The sequence below is a fragment of the Tursiops truncatus genome, chromosome 17 (genome assembly GCF_011762595.2).
Source record: "Tursiops truncatus isolate mTurTru1 chromosome 17, mTurTru1.mat.Y, whole genome shotgun sequence".
In the NCBI taxonomy this organism is placed as follows: Eukaryota; Metazoa; Chordata; class Mammalia; order Artiodactyla; family Delphinidae; genus Tursiops; species Tursiops truncatus.
The window spans coordinates 46136295-46157732 of record NC_047050.1 but is presented as its reverse complement, the minus strand read 5'-3'; the positions used below and the strand labels follow the sequence as shown (position 1 = coordinate 46157732).

General features: G+C 39.8%; 1 protein-coding gene across 1 annotated transcript in view; it reads right to left on the bottom strand.

The window, feature by feature from the left end:
- Window positions 1-21438, bottom strand: part of RIMS2 (regulating synaptic membrane exocytosis 2) — a 626602-nt gene that overhangs the window by 581985 nt on the left and 23179 nt on the right. The window contains exons 4-6 of the mRNA XM_033842900.2: window positions 16911-16958; window positions 11458-11526; window positions 8146-8228 (exon numbers count right to left, since the gene is read on the bottom strand). The gene's annotated coding sequence lies outside the window, so the exon portion shown is untranslated. The remainder of the gene's footprint in view (window positions 1-8145; window positions 8229-11457; window positions 11527-16910; window positions 16959-21438) is intronic.

Here is a 21438-nt window from a genome sequence, read left to right as displayed (position 1 = left end):
CTTCCCAGACCGGGCACGAACCCGTGTCCCCTGCATGGGCAGGCGGACTCTCAACCACTGCGCCACCAGGGAAGCCCCCTAAACTCTTTTTTAATGCTGAGTGTAGGAGGTCATAATTTTCTGCTACAGGATTACTGATGTTTTTTCCTTCTTCATTCCCATGTGTTTCTATGAAAGGACTATTCTTTTGTTACTGTGTATGTGTTATAGGGATATGATTTAAGTCACTTTGTGATGATGATGATGACCCTTTAGACCACTTCCTCACAGAATGCTCAAGAAGTTGGCAAATCTGTTAACCTCAGCCAGAAAGGTTTAGATATTATAATAATATATTTAGATATTATAATTCTGATAATCCACTATGGATAAGGTATACACCTCAGGCTAGAAACCTGAACTGCGTAAGAAGACCCCAATTAATCTGAGACATTTAAGCCAGTCTCCTAAACCTTAGTCCAAGAATGAGTCAGTATGTGATGAAAACACTTCTCGTGTGATGGTACTGAGATGCCTTGTCATATAGAGGCAGGGAGATGAAAGGCAAGGAAACCGTGCTTGCAAAATTGATCTAATCCTTTAAGGTTTCTGTATGGTTATAATTATTTCATAATCAAAAACACATCTTTTGGGCTTCCCTGGTGGCACAGTGGTTGAGAATCTGCCTGCCGATGCAGGGGACACTGGTTCGAGCCCTGGTCTGGGAAGATCCCACATGCCACAGAGCAACTAGGCCCGTGAGCCACAACTACTGAGCTTGCGCGTCTGGGAGCCTGTGCTCTGCAACAAGAGAGGCCGCAACAGTGAGAGGCCCGCGCACCGCGATGAAGAGTGGCCCCCGCTTGCCGCAACTAGAGAAAGCCCTTGCACAGAAACGAAGACCCAACACAGACAAAAAATAAATTAAAAAAAAAAACATCTTTTATGCTTGAGGTGGGTTTTTTTTTTTTGCTATTTCCTTTAATTTTTTGTTCTATCTTAATATTTAGTGAAGTTTTCAAAATGACCACTTATTTATTCTGTCCTAAGGAGAACCAAGGAAGGAAATATTGTTCACATTTGGACCAGAGTTTGGTACCCAGCATAATTCAAATTGGGACAGCACAAATCTTCCCAAGGGAAGATGAAAATGGAGGTGAAATAATTAGGGTCATTTGCTTGGCTTCTCCTCCTAGAGATTTTCCTTCCAGAATTTTCACTGAAAGAACTTCAGAGGGTTTTGTGTTTCAGCTTTTACAAGAAAAGCGTTGTGACACAGCATCGTGACACATCATATTTTTACAAAGTTTATAAGATCATTCTTAAGCATGAGTTAAGCACTCTTAACTCATGTAATTTCCCTAAGAGAAGGAGGTAGAAAAATAGTGAGGAAAATCTCAGCAAAACAAGACTAAAGACATGGGGACATCTTTGCCTAGTACCATCACCATCAATTTAATTATAGAGCCCCATGGTGCCTGATGATTACCTTCTACTGCACTTGATGCTGTGCTAGGCTGGTACAAAAGATAAGTCCCTAATGGCTTCAAATATGTAGTAATAATTGGGAGCATGAGATTTAATAGAGTTGAAATAATATTGAGAGATAGTAAAAGAAGATATAAAATTCAGTTAGAGGAAAGTTTAGAGGAGTTAAAATAAAAGAGAAATAGCATTGAAATCAGGGGGAATTGTGGGTTGGGTCTTTACAAATATAACTGAGAAAAAAATGGCAGAAGAAATGGCTGGGGAAAAAAAATCTTTATCTATATATATTCCTGAATTTGAAGGGAAGAAATTATACCCAGGAGGTACATAAAGGATGGAGAAATATGGTCCTCATTAGCTTCAATAAACCAATTAACATTTTAATCAATTTTTCTAGGCTTGTAGACTAGAGCCTAGAGCATTTTAATCAATTTTTCTAGGCTTGTAGACTAGAAGAAATGCGAACTACCTTCGACTCCTCCACTGAGTCCCCTATATCTATACTGTCACTAAATTCTTTCTACTTTAACCATTTTCTCTACTCTTACTTTTTTCTTGCCTTCTCAACTGCCACTTCACCAGACTTCAATCTGTCTTGTATTAAGGCCAGCAGATTAATATTCCTAATAATTATTTCCATCATGTCACCATTCATCCTCTCAAGAATCTACATTGCCTAGAGTATCAAGGCCAAGCTTCTCTTTTGGAGAAATAAGAGCCCTCCACCATCCAAATTCACCCTCCTTGTATAAATTTTAATTTCTAATACCGCCTAAAACATATATTCATTTCAGACAGGGACATCTATCTAAGCACTTCTCCCACAATGCCAAGCCCATTCTTGCTTTACTGACTGTGCAAGTGCCAGTGTATTGCTGAAAGGACCTTGCTGCTGCCCTGTTCACTAAATTGTCTCATTTTCAAAGTTCAGTTCAAGTCCCACTGCCAGAAAGAGGCCTTTTTCAGTTACTCTGGCTGTAACAACACGGATGCGTCCTATTTCTGAAATCATTCTCTCCTTAGAGTTAGGGCAAGTAAGAAATATTTCTTTCTTTAAAGCTTTACTAGGAAGGTTATAAGCTACTTGGGGCCATGTTTTTAACTCACTTTTTCTCCAGTGTTGTATAAAATGAGTTGGGCCTTTGTTTATTCTTAATGCTTTGACTCACAGAAAAACTGAAATTTAAATTTGAAGATTATGATTTAGGAAAAATTTTTAGGAATTTGTACAAATTTAGAAATGTATACAGTATTGGTGTGGTATAAGTTTTTACTATTTATATTAAGTAGCTTCTTAAAAATAAACTATACTCATGGCAAAAGAAAATTCAAAAGTTTTCCTCTTTATCCCCAGTCACACTATCCCCAGTTCCACTCTAGAGAGGTAGCCAGTATTAACGGATTCTGCCAAAATCATTCAGAACATGTCTATGCATATGCATGTACTTAAGGCAAATGAGATCATAATTTACATACTGTTCTACCAATTTGCATTTTTAATTAAAAATATACCTTGGAACCCTTTCCATATTAGTACTGTATGATTCCATCATCCTTAATATTTTGCATAGTTTTCCATTTATAGCAGAGCTCCATAATTTATTGAACCAACCCTCTATTGATGAGCATTAAAGTTATTTCCAGTTTTCTTGCTATTACAAACAAAGCTACAATTAACATTTTTTTGCACATTTTTGTGTACTCATGCAAGGGTATGTAGAAAAGAAATTCCTAGGTCAAATGGTAGATGTATGTTACTTTTTTTTTTTTTCTTTGGCTGCACCTCTCAGCTTGCAGGATCTCAGTTCCCTGACCAGGGATCAAACCCAGGCTGGGAAGTAAAAGCACCAAGTCCTAACCACTGGATGGCCAGGGAATTCCCTGTTACATTTTTAAATAATTGCCAATGCTGTCTTCTAACAAAGGTTGCACAAACTTATTCTCCCACCAACTGTGCAGGAATGCTTGTTTCCCTACACCCTCAGCAGCACTGGGTACTACAACTCTCTTTAATCTTTGTCAGTCTAATAGATGAAAAATAATACCTTCCTGCTATTTTAATACTTATTTCTTTAATTATGAATGACAAACGTTTATTGGCCATTTGTGGAGAGTTACTGCAAAATGTCTTTGCTTCTCCTTTTTTGTCTTTTTCTTACTGATTTCTAAACTTAATTGCACATGAGGAAAATTGGTCTTTTGTTGTCTTATGTGTTGAGAACATATTTTCCAGTTTGCCTTTTTTCTTTTGAATATTTTTACGGTGCATTTTTCTCATATTGCTGTTTCAATTTTTTATGTTGTCAACTTTATTATCATTCTTTTGCTATGTAGTCTGTACTTTGTACCATACTAAAGGCCCTCTCATTTCTAAAAGTATTTTCAAAAATGTATCCATTTTCTCATTGGCATTATCGTGGTTTCATTTCTTTCTTTTTTCTGTCAATAAATTTATTTTATTTATTTATTTTTGGCTGCGTTGGGTCTTCGTTGCTGCGCACGGGCTTTCTCTAGTTGCAGTGAGCGGGGGCCACTCTTCATTGCGGTGCACGGGCTTCTCATTACGGTGGCTTCTCTTGTTGCGGAGCACGGGCTCTAGGCACGCAGTCTTCAGTAGCTGTGGCACGCGGGCTCGGTAGTTGTGGTTCGCAGGCTCTAGAGCACAGGCTTAGTAGCTGTGGCACACAGGCTTAGCTGCTCCTCCGCGTGTGGGATCTTCCCGGACCAGGGCTCGAACCCATGTCCCCTGCATTGGCAGGCGGATTCTTAACCACTGCACCACCAGGGAAGCCCTGCTTGGTCTTTTGAGATATATACACATATTTTTATATTATATACAATCTACATAATATATATAGAATAATATATGCATTATATATTATGTATTGATATTTATATCATGTTATTATATAAATACAATACATATGTATTATAAATATTTCTTCATAAATAAATTAGGAGAAATTGATCTCTTACGATCCCAAATAAGGTGAAATGAGGTTGTCATTGGTTGCTAGTATATGCCAACAATTTCTACCCTAGGCAAAGTAATAAAAGGCAGGGGGGTGGTAATTCCCTGGCAGTCCAGTGGTTAGGACTCAGCGCTTTCACTGCTGTGGAACTAAGATCCCACAAGCCGAGTGGCGAGCCCCCCAGAAAAAAAAGCAGAGGAGGACAACATCCCAGCACCTCCCATCTGATTATCTCCACAGGCTTGGCTGTGGATGAAAGAAGATACCTCTATCCATTCCATAGCCAAGAAAGCCCACCCAAATGGATCCAGAACAAATCAAGAATCTCACCTTTGGTGAAAGGTTGAAAGCATTATAGGTAAAAGAATCAAAATGCAATTTAATGGACAGAGATGGGAGGCATCCTTAATTTGGGAGGACCCAAAAACAACTTCATAAAAAATGCCTACTTTGTATTTTAAATTATATATTTAATCTTTTGTTTCCTTTATAAGATATGTCAGTAGTCAGTAATATGGGAAGAGTGTTAAATCTAGTACCAATGTAAGAGGAACATAAGAGCCTGGATTCTGGAGCCAAACTGGGTTCAAATTCCAGCTCTACCACTTAACGACTGTATGGTCTTGGGAACCTCTTCTATAAAATGGACAGAATAATAGCACTCACCGCATAAGGCTCTTCTGAGGAATATGTAAATTAACATACATGCACTTAGAAAAGTACTTGGCACAGAGTAAAGATTATACAAAACTTCTTGCTGTTATAAATGCCTTGGCATCATTTGGGAAGTGGGATGTGGTATTCTGTGTTAGCTTGCTGTCAGTTAAGATAGACTGGAATTCTATCAAATTTTAAAAACTCCCAGCAAAAGATTTATGACCCTTTCTCTTTTCCTAAAATTTTTCTGGTATCCAGTCGCCTGCTATATTGCAGTTAGGTGTTGAAGGTAAATGAAGAGGGATACAAAGATTCTCCAGCAAAGACCCTCTTCTTAGGAAGAGAAAGCAAGAGAGCAAGGGTGTCATATCAGGTATGGTCTTATACATTGATGCTATTCCTGCCTCACTGCAATGGCTCCTTGTGCCACAAGCCATCAGAGGGTAACCAGTAACAGTAGTAGCAGTGGTAGTAGTAGGCATAACATCTGAGTGTGTGCCAGGCAATGGGCTAAGTGCTTTAAATACTTAATTTAATTCTCACAAGAACAAGAACGCTATGATGTAGGTACTGTTACTGAGAGGGGATACTGCATGATGATTTTGACGGTGGGCTTTAGAGGTAGATTTGCCTGGGATTGTATCCTGGCCCCATCAATTAGCTGGCTGTGTCATCTTGGGCAAATTACCTAACCTCTCTCACCCAGAGAATGAGGATAATGATAGTACTTATCTTATAGGGCTTTTGGGTGAGCATTTCATGAGTTAATACATATAATGTCCTCAGGTTTGGACTGGTTTAGAATGTGGGCTGTGAAAACAGGCTGCTTGGGTTTACATCTCAGCTCCATTACTTAGGAGCTAAGTGGCCCTGGGCAAGTTACCTAACTTATCAGTGCCTCGGATTCCTCCTCTGTAAAATGAATGTGGCCAGAAGAGTACCTACCTCATAGAGGTTTTATGAGGATTAAATTGGTTATATCTGTAAAGTGCTTAGAGAAGGGTCTGGCAATATAAACTTCTCCCCCCTTCTCTCTCACCTCCTGGGACTCCAGCTACATGTGTTAAACCTATTCACTGTGTCCCATTTATCTTTGCCTCTCTTTTTTGTCTTTTTTATCCCTTTTGGAGCTTAAGTCAGAATACTTTGTTCTGACCCTTCTTGCAGTTTGTTAAATCAAAAATAAATATTTACATATACTTTGTTGTCTAAATAAAGAATTCTATGCACTCTCAAAATAAAAAAATAAGTGAGTAGACACTGTACATAGCATATATTTGATGCATGTTTGTTATGCTTATTAACCCCTATATAACATGAGAGGAAACTGAAACTTGGGGAGGTCAAAATAACTTTTCAAGGTTACACAGCTAGCGGGTGATGCAACCAGTATTTAGACCCAGAGTCCAGAGCCTTAATTACTTTAATTATCATACTATGCTGCTATTGCCAGAAAACTAGTAGGACATTGCAGATTTTTGGTGATTTACCTTGTTCTTGAGGGTGGATACTGGCTTTGTTATCTAGTATGTGTGTATATTTTAAGGGCTTTGTTGAGGGTTTGTCATTTCAACCTAATCCACCCTACCTACACCATCCCTAATTTTGCTCAAGATACCTAACTCCCAATTAGAAAGCCTAATTCTTATCTACCATTCTGCATATGCAATCAGTGGGAACTCCCCACCCAGAAGAGAAGAGCAGTAAAACTAACAATTCTCAGGCAAGCAGCCTGTGATTCCAGAATTAACCTCATGCTGCTGCCATCATGAGCCCTTGGGCTGGCAGAGGAAATGAATGAATCACCATTGGTTTTTCTTGTTAGTCTTTAGCTATTTGGAGCAGCACCATTTTAAATAATTAATGAAATTTGAAAAAAAAGAATTAGTGATTTCTTTCTTTGCTGATAAAGCCAGGATGTATCAATATTAACTAGCTGTGAAAGAAGAGAGGAAAAACTTTCAGATGATTTTCTAGGAACAGTTCTGCTTAACTAAAAGGCTCAGATAGCAGGAAACCAGATATAAAACTGGAATGGCAGACTATAAAGTATAATTATTATTTTGTTCAACCATCCACCTGCCATCAAATATACAAAACATTATTCTTTTTACAGTGAGTTCAATGATTTCATTCTGTCTCTCCAACCATTAGCTTTTTTTTCCAGTTTGTTCTTCCCCTAAAATATCATCTATTCTAGGGCTTCCCTGGTGGTGCAGTGGCTGGGAATCCGCCTGCCAATGCAGGGGACACAGATTCAAGCCCTGGTCCCAGAAGATCCCACATGCCGCGGAGCTACTGAGCCTGCAAGCCGCAACTACTGAGACCGCGAGCCACCACTACTGAGCCCGTGAGCCACAGATACCGAGGCCCACGCGCCTAGAGCCCGTGCTCTGCAACAAGAGAAGCCACCGCGATGAGAAGCCCACGCACTGCAACGAAGAGTTGCCCCCGCTTGCCACGGCTGGAGAGGGCCCACGTGCAGCAACGGGGACCAAACATAGCCAAAAATGAATAAATAAAATAAATAAATTTTAAAAAAATATCTATTCTATCAGTTCTGATGACCACATCTATAGGTGACACCTGAATTTTCATGTCTTATGTCTCACATTTGTAACTACTTCTTAGAAATATCTGCATGTTTATCTTGCCATCAGCCCAAATCAAATATATTTAAAAGTAAACATAATTCCACTTCTATCTAGGATGGAGAGAGCTGAAAAGAATATTGTTTCCACCTTAATAAAAAGAAAAAGCAGGTCGATCAACATAATCATACCTTTTCTTAAGCCCATCAAACAGCTGATATCACAGGGCAAAAAAAGTACATTGAAATCCAAAGAAAGACAGAAACTTCCAAGGAGAGAGAGGTCAAGAACACAGGCTCACTCGTGGCAGAGCACAAAAGGGAGAAACTCCAGGTGCAGCACAAGCAGGTAAGAAGGCTACAACTAATTTTGTAATGAATTGTTAAAGGCTGAGTGTGGGCTAGTGAGAGAGTTTAGAAACCCTGGGAGCTGCAGACACAGAGGGAGATCACACCCACCTGCAGGTTATTCTCCATGAATATCCACTGACTGTATCAATATATGCGTAATGGAGAGTACATGGTGTCTGAACAGGGCCATTCTATAGGGACAGAAAACATTTACAGATGAACATCAGTGAAACCATGGTGGGGGAAAAAAGTCACAAAGGACTACAAACAGCTTGAATATCATGCGCACATATGTGTTTATGTTTGGGAAGGAAATTGGAGGAGGCAGGAGGGGTACAGGAGTTCTCAATTTGCCTTGGAGATGAAAGGTTTTAGGTATCAACTATAGTGTGGCTTTTTTCCAACAATTTCCTATCATGAGGCTTGGCAGTTATTAGTACCATTATGGGAAGATGTAGAGAAAACAGTGTGAAATCAAGACTGAGAAACGGGGGGGACTTCTCTGGTGACGCAGTGGTTAAGACTCTGCGCTCCCAATGCAGGGGGCCCGGGTTCCATCCCTGGTCAGGAAACTAGATCCCACATGCATGCCGCAACTAAGAGTTCACATGCCGGAACTAAGGAGTCTGAGAGCCGCAACTAAGGAGCCCACTTGCAGCAGCAACTAAGACCCGACACAACCAAATAAATAAATAAATAAAATAATTTTTAAAAAGACTGAGAAACGGTTGAGATGAAAGACAAAGTGTAGCAGCTTTTCTATGTGGCTGTTCCCTTCTCAAAAACAGCCTTATCCATCACCCCTACCCACTCCACTTGCTTCCTTAGGCTTACATGTCAATTTCTGCCTGCACTTCTGCTGCCAAGGGTATGTTTACGAAGTTCTTATTACCTGCAATATGGACCATCTCTTTTTCCCTTGTCTGACTGCCCCTTGGGGTTTTCTCCCACCACAGTGAGTGAGGGCAGGGCACTAAATAAGAGCCCAGGAAAGTATCCCCAGGTTTGCCTTATCTGGCTGATGGCTGTCTCTGAACCAGATGCCATCTTTTACTGACACTGGACACGGGTATGGGTCTCCCATTTCTGAGATAGCACAGTGTCATATGCCCTGTTTTCTTTTGTTCACTTAGAGAGCTGTTTCTACCACCCAAGTCACTTCCTTTTAATAACTTCCAAACCTTTTCCACATTCTAAAGTCAAAATTTTGTGTTGCTTGTGTTAACCACTGGACTCAATCAGCAGCTTTGTTTTAAAAACAAGGCTACAAAAATCCTCTATGCTAAAACAGAATTGGTCTTTGGGGAAGAGGAGCTCTAAGAAAAATGTGTTTGGAGTTTAATCACACCGCCAACAAAATAATTTAAAAGTCATTTGAATTACAACTAATCAAAAACATATCATTGCTCACCAAACCTATATGGCTACATGAACCTCTACCTGTAGGGAAGAATGGAGCAATTGCGGTAGAAAGAGAATAAAGAATTGGAACATGTTTCTTTGGTTTAACCTCAGACATAGGGAAAATCTGATTTGAAGGAAAATGTATGTAAAACGTTTTTCACTATGCTGCAGTCACACATTGGATTTCAGTGCGCGCTGGGGAAAAAGGTACATTTTGACCCATTCCAGTTCATTCTCAGGACTAGACATGATTTGGAGGGAACTAGAAAGATCTCATACCCCAAAATAATCTTTTTTATACCTTGGGACAAAAATATATCAGAATAACCCCCAGAGAGTATCTTCCTAGAATTCCCTGACTGGTAAGTTTTGGCATCATCACCTGTCATATGGACTGTGGCTTTGCTTTTAATTAATTAATTAATTAATTATTTTTTGTCTCTAATTTCCCCTCCTTTCTGAGTCTTGTTATCTCATCTCAGGCAGTCAGTCACTTACATTTCAGCATGGCTTTGTTCTGCAGTGCAAAAATTTCAGGATATAAATTATCCCGAGTGATAGGAGTACAGTCTGGCTACTTAAACCAGTTTGATGCTTCTTAACTCATTAAACCCAAGTTTAACAGACTGTTACTCAAAATTCACTGCCTCGTCAGTTGGTGATTCAGCTCAGTTCTAGCCACTATGCACTGCCCTTGGTCCCAAATGAAAACAGCTTTCTCTCTGCAACTTCTGGATACTGCTTGAACAGTTCTCTTTGGATTCTATCTTAAACCTCTTTATCAAATTTCTAATCTCAGGAGCCCTAGGCCTATTCAGGTGAAGTGATTTAAACTGCTTCTTCCTCCTTCTAAGCCTTTTCTAGACAACTTATCTGTATAAAGCTAATGTACTTCTCGCACTGGACTCTCCTAGTGTCCTTCCTGCTCTGGTTCCTCATGCCTCTGGAACTTTCCCCAAGTGTCTCTTTAAGTAACTTCTACCTTTCATTTTATCCATCTTTTCCTCTCATAGTTTTACCTCCAGGACTTCCAGAACCTTCATCCTATCCCTCTTTTTTTTTTTTTGAAATGGATAATTATATTTTTTTTACATCTTTATTGGAGTATAATCGCTTTACAATGGTGTGTTAGTTTCTGCTTTATAACAAAGTGAATCAATTATACATATACATATGTTCCCATATCTCTTCCCTCTTGCATCTCCCTCCCACCCTCCCTATCCCACCCCTCTAGGTGGTCACAAAGCACTGAGCTGATCTCCCTGTGCTATGTGGCTGCTTCCCACTAGCTATCTACCTTACATTTGGTAGCGTATATATGTCCATGCCTCTCTCTCGCTTTGTCACAGCTTACCCTTCCCCCTCCCCATATCCTCAAGTCCATTCTCCAGTAGGTCTGTGTCTTTATTCCTGTCTTACCCCCATCCTATCCCTCCTGATAAAACATAAAGCCCATTTACATTTCAGTTACTCTTGCTTCCATGTGAACAAGAGCACTAGATCCTTAAATCCACACATTCACTGGGGAAGGGTTATCTTTTTTTCGGTCACAAGTTTAATCATCAAAAATCTTGTTAGCCAAGACTGCTTTACATTTGGCACCTGATTAAGACAGGAAGACCCTATCGTAGGGCATAGCCTAGGACCTGGATGCAGAGATGGTTAGGAAACACATGGGAGATTACAGTAATTCATTAAGGCTCCAGAAAGGATACAGCTCCAAAATTTGGGGAAGAGGTCAAGGAAAGGTTAGCTTCTGATATTCAAACTAAAAAATTTGGATAGGACTGCATCTGCAAAAATGACTCACTTTCAGTGATTTAAAAACATGTCCCGAATGGAGCCATTGTCTCTTAGTCCAATTAAGAAAGTCACTGGGTTTCTCAAAAAACTAGTCCACTCAGTGATATTGTCAAATGCCTCAGATTCTTGTTGTGCTGTCATAACAGGAGGATTGGAAGTCGGCCTCAGACCTGAGAAAAGGAAGGCAAGAGAGCAAGCTGATATTAGACTTACCCAGCATCCCCAGATGGCAGGACACTTTGGCTTCAGAGGACCAATGTCAATTATTTAGTTAGACTATACCTAGAATAGAACAGGGGCAAGGTACACTTAATTTTATAAAAATAGCCAGTAATTACATCTAACTATTTTTGTTGTTATTATTTTCAACAAGTGTTGCAGTAGGCAGAGAGAACTAGGAAGAGGAGCGGATATGAATGTCACGGATGAGGAAAATGATGTACATTTAGGGCCAGATAGGAAAATAAATTGCTAAATGGAAGTTTCACAAGAGATGCAGCTCAGGAGTGGGTGAACAGAAAGAAAGACTCAGAGAAAGGCAAGGCTGACCTACTGATAAGAGAAAGTTAGGATGTGGCATAATCACAAGGGAGTGCATTTATAGATAACACCTGAATCTAAATGCCTGCATGAAGAGGAAAATTGGGAGAAGACGTCCCATGTGGAGCTTGCTATATATAGCAAGCATTTTTTTTCCCAATGAAGTTGATACTTTGTAACGTCAAGCAATTGAGGGGTAAGCATTTAGAACCTAAGTAGAAGATAGGGAATAGCATTTGATTAGTTGGATGTATTAAATCAGCTATGAAGACAGATTACATAAATGCTGCTAGAACTGTTACTTAATATACGAAATAAGTTCAGGGTTTCCCCAATTTTAGTCTTTGGGAACTACCTTTATCATCTTGGCCATATCCTCATACCACTTATACTCTGTTTAATGTAATTCTTTAAAACAATTAATTTTTTTCACACTTTAGCTTCATCCTAAACAATAGTATCTATGACCCCATGAGTTTGATAAGCTAGTTACATCTTTTTCTAACATATATTAACGTAAATGTATAACCTTAAAAGTTCTTCATCTGTGTGACAGAATAAATCAACCTGTGTATTGTACAACTGGTGATACACAGATCCCATTCTGAGAAACCCTAAGGTATATCAATATATTGTTTGTCTACAGTAGTGTTGTGGTTTGGTGTGTAAGAAAGTAAGTACTAAATGCACTTAGAACTTTTTCTTCAGGTTCCTTCCCTTTTGAGAGGAAAAAGGAGGAAAAATATAGCATCATTAATTCCCTCCTACTTGGGTGGCTCAGGGACTTATTTTTAAGTTATTGAAACCACTGATTACTCAAAGTGTAAGCCAGGGTGGGTAGCCATTTGTAAGAGGGCTTTAGATTAATAGAAGAGCAAGCTCTCCCCTGGTATGGAAGGAAGTGTATGTAGAGAGGTAGATGGAGTGATTGATTGCTCCTGGATACACTGAATATGCTTTTATTCAGGCTACAACACACCATAAAGAAAAGCTGTGGATGGGAATGAACAGTGTACCTGTTGAAAGACAGACGCTCTTTGGAGAAAATCAACTAACATTTATATTCAAGTACCCACATACTATGAAGAACAGGTAAAGATCCAGCCTACTTGGACCCACTGCACACATCCTTATTGAGTTTCTACCAAAATGTAGCACCAACATTTTGTCTCCCAATTGGATTTACCACTAAGAGAGAGAAGTTGAAGCAAATAGCCAATGTTGGCATCTGGATATACATAAATTCTGTAAATTCTGAAATTGGCATCCTAACTTATAAATCAGCCTCTTCTGAGTTAAGTTAGAATGAATGAGTTGCCCCTAGACTTGAACAATTTTTTAAGAAGTAAAAAAATAATTTTTCAACCTGCAAGGCTGAACATCTGTGGAGGCGCTACTAAGAAAATCATTCACAGTTGGGGCCCAGGTTGATCAGAAGGCTAGCCTATCTTTCTTTGAAACCTCAGTAGGTAAACGGGTACTAAAGACAAACTTAATCTCTGGTCCAGTTTTCCAAAGGCTGGCTCTGCTCGTTGGATAGCATTCTGAGGGGTTCCTATTACTCATCTCAAAGCTACATCTAACATCTTACTAATGGAGGCTCTGCCTTGATATTCAATGAAAGATATTCACTAATGGAGTATTTTAAGAAATGAAATGAGTTTATGTGGTAGGTAGAGTATTTTGAAACATAGCAAACACTGGTTTGTGCTAGAAGCCTTCATTTGGTGAGACTGGCTTCTTGTCACCAAACCATCTGCCTGTCTTCCATGGGCTATGCTGATCTTCTTGTTAAACTGTCTTTTGCCCACTTAGCTCATCAGTTAACAAACTCTGTTAATTAGATGCTAAGAGAACAAGGTGATGTCTAGGTAGCTAGGTAGCAAAATCCAGAACCAACTTCTAATTATACAGTACTGAAAACAAAGTCTTTATCACTAAATAAGCTCTGTCTGGAGCAGGTTAGTACATAAACTTTATTTTTACTTTTCTTTTAAGTGGTCACGCTGGGCTAACTTCACAAAAGTAGTTACTGCTATAAAAGTCTTAGAAGAAAACACAGTGGTAAATCTTCATGACCTTGGGTTTGTCAATGGCTTCTTAGCTATGACACCAAAAGCATGAGCAATAGAGGAAAAAAATAGATAAATTGAACTTCATCAAAATTTAAAACTTTTGGGGCTTCCCTGGTGGCACAGTAGTTGAGAGTCTGCCTGCCAGTGCAGGGGATGCGGGTTCGAGCCCTGGTCTGGGAGGATCCCATGTGCCGCGGAGCGGCTGGGCCCGTGAGCCACAACTACTGAGCCTGCGCGTCTGGAGCCTGTGCTCCGCAGCAGGAGAGGCCGCAGCAGTGAGAGGCCCGCGCACCGCGGTGAGGGGTGGCCCCACTTGCCACAACTGGAGAAAGCCCTCGTACAGAAACGAAGACCCAACACAGCCAAAAATAAATAAATAAATAAATAAATTTATTTTTAAAAAAAATTTAAAACTTTTGTGCATCAAAGGACATTGTCAAAAACTGAAAAAATACACATAACTGGAGAGAAAATTTGCAAATCACATATCCAAGAGGGGACTTGTACCCAGAAAATATAAAGAACTCTTACAACTCAATAACAGAAAAATAAATAGACCAATTAAAAAATGGGCAAAGAGATGTACAGATGATCCCTAACTTATGGTGATTTTTCGACTTTATGATACACATTCAATAGAAACCGTACTTTGAATTTTATTCTTTTCCTGGGGCTAGCTAGCAATATGCAGTAGGATACTTTCACAATGCTGGGCACTGGCAGTGAGGTACAGCTCCCAGTCAGCCACGAGATCATGAGGGTAAACACTTCCAACCATTTTGTACCCATACAACCATTCTGTTTTTCATCTTCAGTAGAGTATTCAATAAGTTACATGAGATATTCAGCAGTTTATTATAAGATAGGCTTTGTGTTAGATGGTTTTGCCTAACTGTAAGTCAATGTAATTGTTCTGAGTATGTTTAAGGTAAGCTAGGCTGAATCATGTTCAGTATGTTAGGTATATTAAATGCATTTTTGACTTATGATATTTTCACTTTACAGTGGGTTTATTGGGACATAGCCCCACCAGAAGTCGAGGAAGATCTATATAGACTTTTCTCCAAAGAAGACATTCAAATAGCCTACAAGCACATGAAAAGATGCTCAACTTCATTAATCATTAGGGAAATGCAAGTCAAAACCACAATGAGATGCCACTTTACATCCACTAGGATGGATATAATTTTTTTTTTTAAGTAAATTTATTTATTTATTTTTGGCTGTGTTGGGTCTTCGCTGCTGCATGCGGGCTTTTCTCTAGTTGTGGCGAGCAGGGGCTACTCTTCGTTGCGGTGCGCGGGTCTTCTCATTGCGGAGGCTTCTCTTGTTGGGAGCATGGGCTCTAGGCGCATGGGCTTCAGTAGTTGTGGCACGCAGGCTCATAGTTGTGGCACATGGGCTTAGTTGCTCCACGGCATGTGGGATCTTCCCAGACCCGGGCTCGAACCCGTGTCCCCTGCATTGGCAGGCGGATTCTTAACCACTGTGCCATCAGGGAAGTCCGTAGGATGGATATAATTTTTAAAAAGGAAAACAAGTGTCGGTAAGGATGTGAACAAATTGGAACTCCTGTACCTTGCTGATGGATAACTAAAATGGTGCAGCTGCTGTGGAAAATCGTGTGGTGGTTCCTCAAAAAGCTAAACAAAATTATCATATGACTAGCAGATCCACTTCAATGTATGTAGCCAAAAGAATTTAAAACAGGTACTCAAACAAACACTCTCACATAAATGTCTATGGCAGTACTATTCACAATAGCCCAAAGGTGAAAACAACCCAAATGTTCATCAATGAATAAGTGGATAAACAAAATGTAGTATATGAATACAGTGAAATACTATTCAGCCATAAAAGAAATAGAGTACCAATACCTGCTATGATGTAGATAAACCTCAAAAACATGATGCTAGTTGAAGGAAGCCAGACACAAAAGGTCACATATTGAATGATTCCATTTATATTAAATATCCAGAATAGGTAAATCCACAAAGACAAAAAGCATATCGGCGCTTGCTCCAGACTGAAGGGAGGTAATGGCGAGTGACCGCTTCATGGGTATGGGTTTTCTTTTGGGGTGATGAAAATGTTTTGGAACTTGATAGAGGTGGTGGTTGCACAGCATTGTGAATATACTAAATGCCGATGAATTGTACACTTCAAACTGGTCGATTTTATGTTATGTGAATTTAACCTCAGTTTAAAACCAAAAGCAGTTGATGATTGTTACTTAATGATCTGACATGCAAGTGTGAAGCCAGAATCAACAGAATGCCCCATTGTTATAGCCATGACTTCTGATGGAGTATACAGCCCATTGAATTGGAATAATTTTCTAAAGAACCATAAAAGGCTATCTTTTCAGGGGAATCCTTTTTATGAGTGTGTGTGCTCAAAGTTTAGCTGATATCTGTTAAATAGCAGTATAAATTATTTAGCACTGTTTCCCCATAACTGATGGAGAATTGGTTCAGAACAAGTGACATTAATTTGAACATGACTGGCTATCCAAAGTGACTAGGAGATCCTGGGGAACTTGATAGTGTCAGGTGATGAAGCTGATAGATACATGGCACTGCAGCTGACAGCTTAGAAACTATAGAAGTACATCTACTATTCTGAGGAATACTAATTAGGACCAGGGGAAATCAATAGAAGTGCTTTAGAAGAGTTGTACATCACTCTACTAAAAGCAGGTGAATCTGCCAGGAGAGCAGGTTCTATTCCCAGGGATACAGATTTGGGGTAGAAAAACGAAGAATCCTTACAGGGAAGATGTGCTTTCTACTGTATGGAAGTCAGTTTTATTAACTTACACACAAAGAAATGCTTTGATATGAGCCACCTGAACCTCTGATTAAAAGGAATTAACTTCAAATTTGCTCTTTTCTGTAACTGGCCTCATTTCCCAAGCTGGTTAAAAATTATTACCACCCTAAGGATGATTCTTGAACTGTGTTACATGCACAGCTTGATAATGTGCAAATGTTTCCATAACACTAAACTATCACCTCTCTTCCACCCTTTGGAAAAGTCCAGTTTACTTACCGAATTGAAAAAAGCTTATAATGATCACTACAGATGGAACAATCTCACCTAAAATAGACAAGAAATAAAATGAAAAGTTACGTTTATCCTTTGGGGTAGGGTGGGAGGTGGTTAGACTGAAACTCAAACCAAGTCTGGTATCAGTTAAGATGTTTTCTCGGCTGTAAGTATTCAGAAAATCAAACTAACAGTAGCTTAAACCAGTAGGGATTTATTTGTCTCACAGAATTAGATGACAGGAGGTCAGATTTCCTGCTGAATGATGCCATCAATGACCCTGGCCTTTTCTATCTTTCTATTCCATCCTACTTAGCCTCATACTTTGGACTCATGGTCACAATATGGCTACCACCATACCAGATACGTTCACATTTAAGACATAATGAAAGATGGATAAGTGCTGGAAGGAAGAAGGTGGCATCAGCCACATCTGCCCCTTTTTAGGGAAAAAAAAGCTTTCCTGGAAGGCTCACAGTAGATCTCTGCTTATGCCATATTGACCAGAACAGGTCACAGGGCCAGACCTAACTGTAAGGCTGGTAGAAAGAAAATATTTAGCATTTCTAGCCTCCCTAGTGGAAGGTTGGGAATGGGGAAGAGGGCGGGGAATGGGTTTAGGCTGGTCTTATTTCATTGTTTGCCACACTTTTCCTTGTACAAACATTAAAAAGATTCTTAGATGGAGAAGTAAAATAACCGATTTTATGGATAATAACAAGAACATGGACAATGTATGACTCCTTTTCCAACTCTCTTAATCTAGAAAGTGTGAAGATGCTTGTTTCCGCTTCATTTCAGAAAAAAGGAAAACTGATCTACTTTAAATGGTCTGTGGCCTTCCTTTTCAGGTCCTAAAATATCTTCATGCATATTGACTCGTTTGGTTTTCCTACATTTAAGAGAAAGACAGTGGAGATTGGGGATGAGGGGAAGATGAGAAACGAGGCACATGATCATTTACTCACCCAAATTTAGAAATTTAAGGGGTCCTGGTTTGGAGTTCAGGCTATTTTAGCCAAGTATTTTGTCCCTACTATTCTTCCTCCCTGTAAATGCCCAATTAAACACATACACTTACACACACACACACACACACACACAGATTATAAATAGTCACCACCAGCATAAGCGAAGGAAGAAATTACCTAAACCTTGGCCTGGGCAATGGAAGGCTGTGACTGAATACCCAATGCCAGGAAAGGAGGGAAATTATTTTTTCCCTAGGGAATACAAATCTCTTTTAAGTTATCACACCTGAGAAATGGATTTATGCAGCAATATTTTAGGGAACAGTGGTCAGATTTATGATGACATAAAATACATTCAATTTCCAAAACAAATCCAGCTTCCTCTTTGTTATCCACAGAACCTATCTTACCCAACCAGGCAAAGTAAGCTTAACCTTGACAAACTGCCGCCCTGCAGGAAATGCTTGCGTCAGCTGGCAGATTTTCCCAGCTACGGATTTGTAATGACTTTCTTAATTTTGAAGAACAGACTAACTGACTACAAAAGGATCTGAATATGACCACCCACAAATCTTCCTGCTAACTGATTAGTATGAGTTATTATTAAGTGGGTTTTCCATGCTTCATAAGCATTTCCTGTGCTGGCGCATCCTTTGTGATACTACATATTGCCTCTGACAAATGATTCAAAAATAAAATATGAGCTTCAAAGGAAATGAAGCCAACTGTGTGGCAGAATAGATTTCAAGGAAGAGTTTAATAACATCTTAGGGGGAAGAACTTCAAAAATACATTTTCCGAGAAAAAAAGATAGTAGCTTTAAGGTTTGCACATTAATGGAAAAATAAGTTTTAGCAAAAGAACAAAAGTCTTCATAAAGTGCAATGTTTAGAGGTTTAGCATTTGAGCTTTAATAACTTGGTTGCAATTGTGATAGGAATAATCTGTAAATATCACTGGAAAGGCAAAATACATTCTCTTCTCCCAGGTTGAAATGGACTTCTAATCTGCTAGCCAAAGGGCATAGTTTAACTATCTCTATGGCAACCATTTTTTTTCATTTATCTCAGCGTCTGAAGAAAGAACATGCTGTGTACAGCTTGGTAATGCAGTTGTCCCAGACTTTAATAAATTTGCTTTTACATGCTGTTTACAGACTATCGTATCTACAGTCTTAGATATTAAGGTTGAGAGATACACAGGGTCTTCATAAAGTTCTTCTACAGATATCTGGTTATATTAATTCCCTTTGGCAAACTCTTATAGTACAATGTTTTATATTTTGGAAAGTACATCTTAATCATTTCCATTTATCTTCCCAATACCCATAAGGATGGAGTAAGCTCCAGACGCGGAAAGCGTTGGCTAATATTGAAGGCAGAAGAGTCTGCTGACCTTTCATAGACATTTTACAACAACGATCAGAGGCTGAGAAGACAGAAAATCATCTTGTCACAAATGCCATAATGAAGAAGGGCCAAAGTTGCAGACGTGAGAATCTAATATTGGAACTGAGAGAAAGAAAGAGTTAGACCTACTAGCTTCCAAACTTGGAGAATAGTAATAGCTAGCCCATAAGTGGTGAGCTAAGAGTGCTGGGCACTGGAATAAGTATTTTACATACTCAATTGTCACTGAAATCTCACAAGATTCCTGTGAAGAAGATATTACCACCATTTTCAGATATGGAGAGGAGGCTTAGGGAAATTGCTCAGTAAAAGTTAGATCCCTTCTCTGCTATTCTCCACTATGATGATGTATAACAAATGATAATCATTCACTTGGTCATACTTGATTTCATGCTGTAAGTATTTAGTGGACAACTGCTTAGTGCTAGGTACTGGGCAAGTGATTGGGAAAACCAAACTAAACAAGACCAGCATAAGCCCTCCCCTCGCAGGCCTAACTTTGTTAGTCTAATGTGGTGCAGAGTCCATGGTTAAGAAGTAATAGCTAATACTTGCATAGCATGTGTTTTATGCCAGGCACTAAGTGTTTGACATATGTTATTTCACTTAATTCTCCCAACATCCCTACCACTTTACAGATGAAGAAACTCGGTCAGGACTAGAGGCTGAGTAATTTACCCAGGGTTATACTCCTTGTGATTGGCAAAGTCAGGATTTGAACCCAAGCAGTCTAACTTGAGGGACCACGATGTTACTACTGTGCTATTCTTTCTCTCTAAAATTACTTATTGAAATAGGTTGATTAGAGACCTCTCTCATTGACTGCCAGGCCTGTCGGTTAACTGTTGAATACCTTTCGCTTAGAGAGAGTCCGAATGAGAAAAGAATGAAAGAAATAACATCTACTCAGGATATTGGGAAGAGGGGTTTTTTCAGGGATGTGACAAAGCAGGTCAGGGAGCTGAGAATACAGCTGAGGATAAGACATGGTCTGTTTCCCCTTTGAGCTCTCAGAGAAGCGCGCCCAGAGATTTCGGAATGAGGGAACTTCCTGCCCTATGGGGTCCAGAAAGTTTTCTCTGAGGAAATGGTGCTTGAGAAAATCTGAAGAATTTGGGACAAGCCCTGAGGGCAGAAGGAACACACTGTGGAAGTTTTGAGGCAGGAGAACGCACAATGTGATCAAAGAACTGAGAGAAGTTCAGTTAGGTGAACGCAGAGATGGAGGAGGAGTGTGGCACAAGGTGGAGGTGTGATGTTAATTGAGAGAGCAGACCGTGTTGAGAACCCTGGACTTCATTTTAATGGCAACAGTCAGCTATGGAAAAGCTTTTCAACACAGGAGAGTCATGGTGAAATTTGCTTTTTTAAAAAGATTACTTTGGCCAAATGGTAGAAAACAAATTAGAAGAGGGAGAAATTTATGTAAAAAGACCTATTAGGAAGACTTTGCTTCCTAATTGTACTTTGAGTGAAGTTTGGTGGAAGGCTAGATTGGTGGGGTGTTGACAGTAGGGATGGAGAGGAGAGGGAAGACTCGAAGATAATTAGAAGGTACTTAGGACTTAATTACTAATGCAAAGACAGGGAAGAGCCCGGGACATCCAAAGGTAGAAATCTAGCGTCTGGGTAATTATCAAACTAATTAGTGGAACAATGCTAGCAAGTTGCAGGGCAGATAGAAGAAGCCGGAGGTTGCGTGTAGGATGCTGGTATGGTAGCTGGAGGAGAAGGCAGGGATTGATGCCTAGGATGACAGTAGGAAGAGGAATGTGGGTGGTTGTGGGGAGGGAGGCTCCTGAGGTTTCTTTGCCACTTTCAAAACCACTTCTTAAATATTTTACTAAAATTCACTTTAGCTCTCTGGTGCAGATTTACTGATGAAGGTAAAATTTGAGCTGATATATATATATTTTTTTTGCGGTACGCGGGCCTCTCACTGTTGTGGACTCTCCCGTTGCGGAGCACAGGCTCCGGACGCGCAGGCCCAGCGGCCGTGGCTCACGGGCCCAGCCGCTCCACGGCACGTGGGATCCTCCCGGACCGGGGCACGAACCCGTGTCCCCTGCATCGGCAGGCGGACTCTCAACCACTGCGCCACCAGGGAAGCCCGAGCAGATAATTTTTAAATGGAGAAAAGTTATTAGCCAA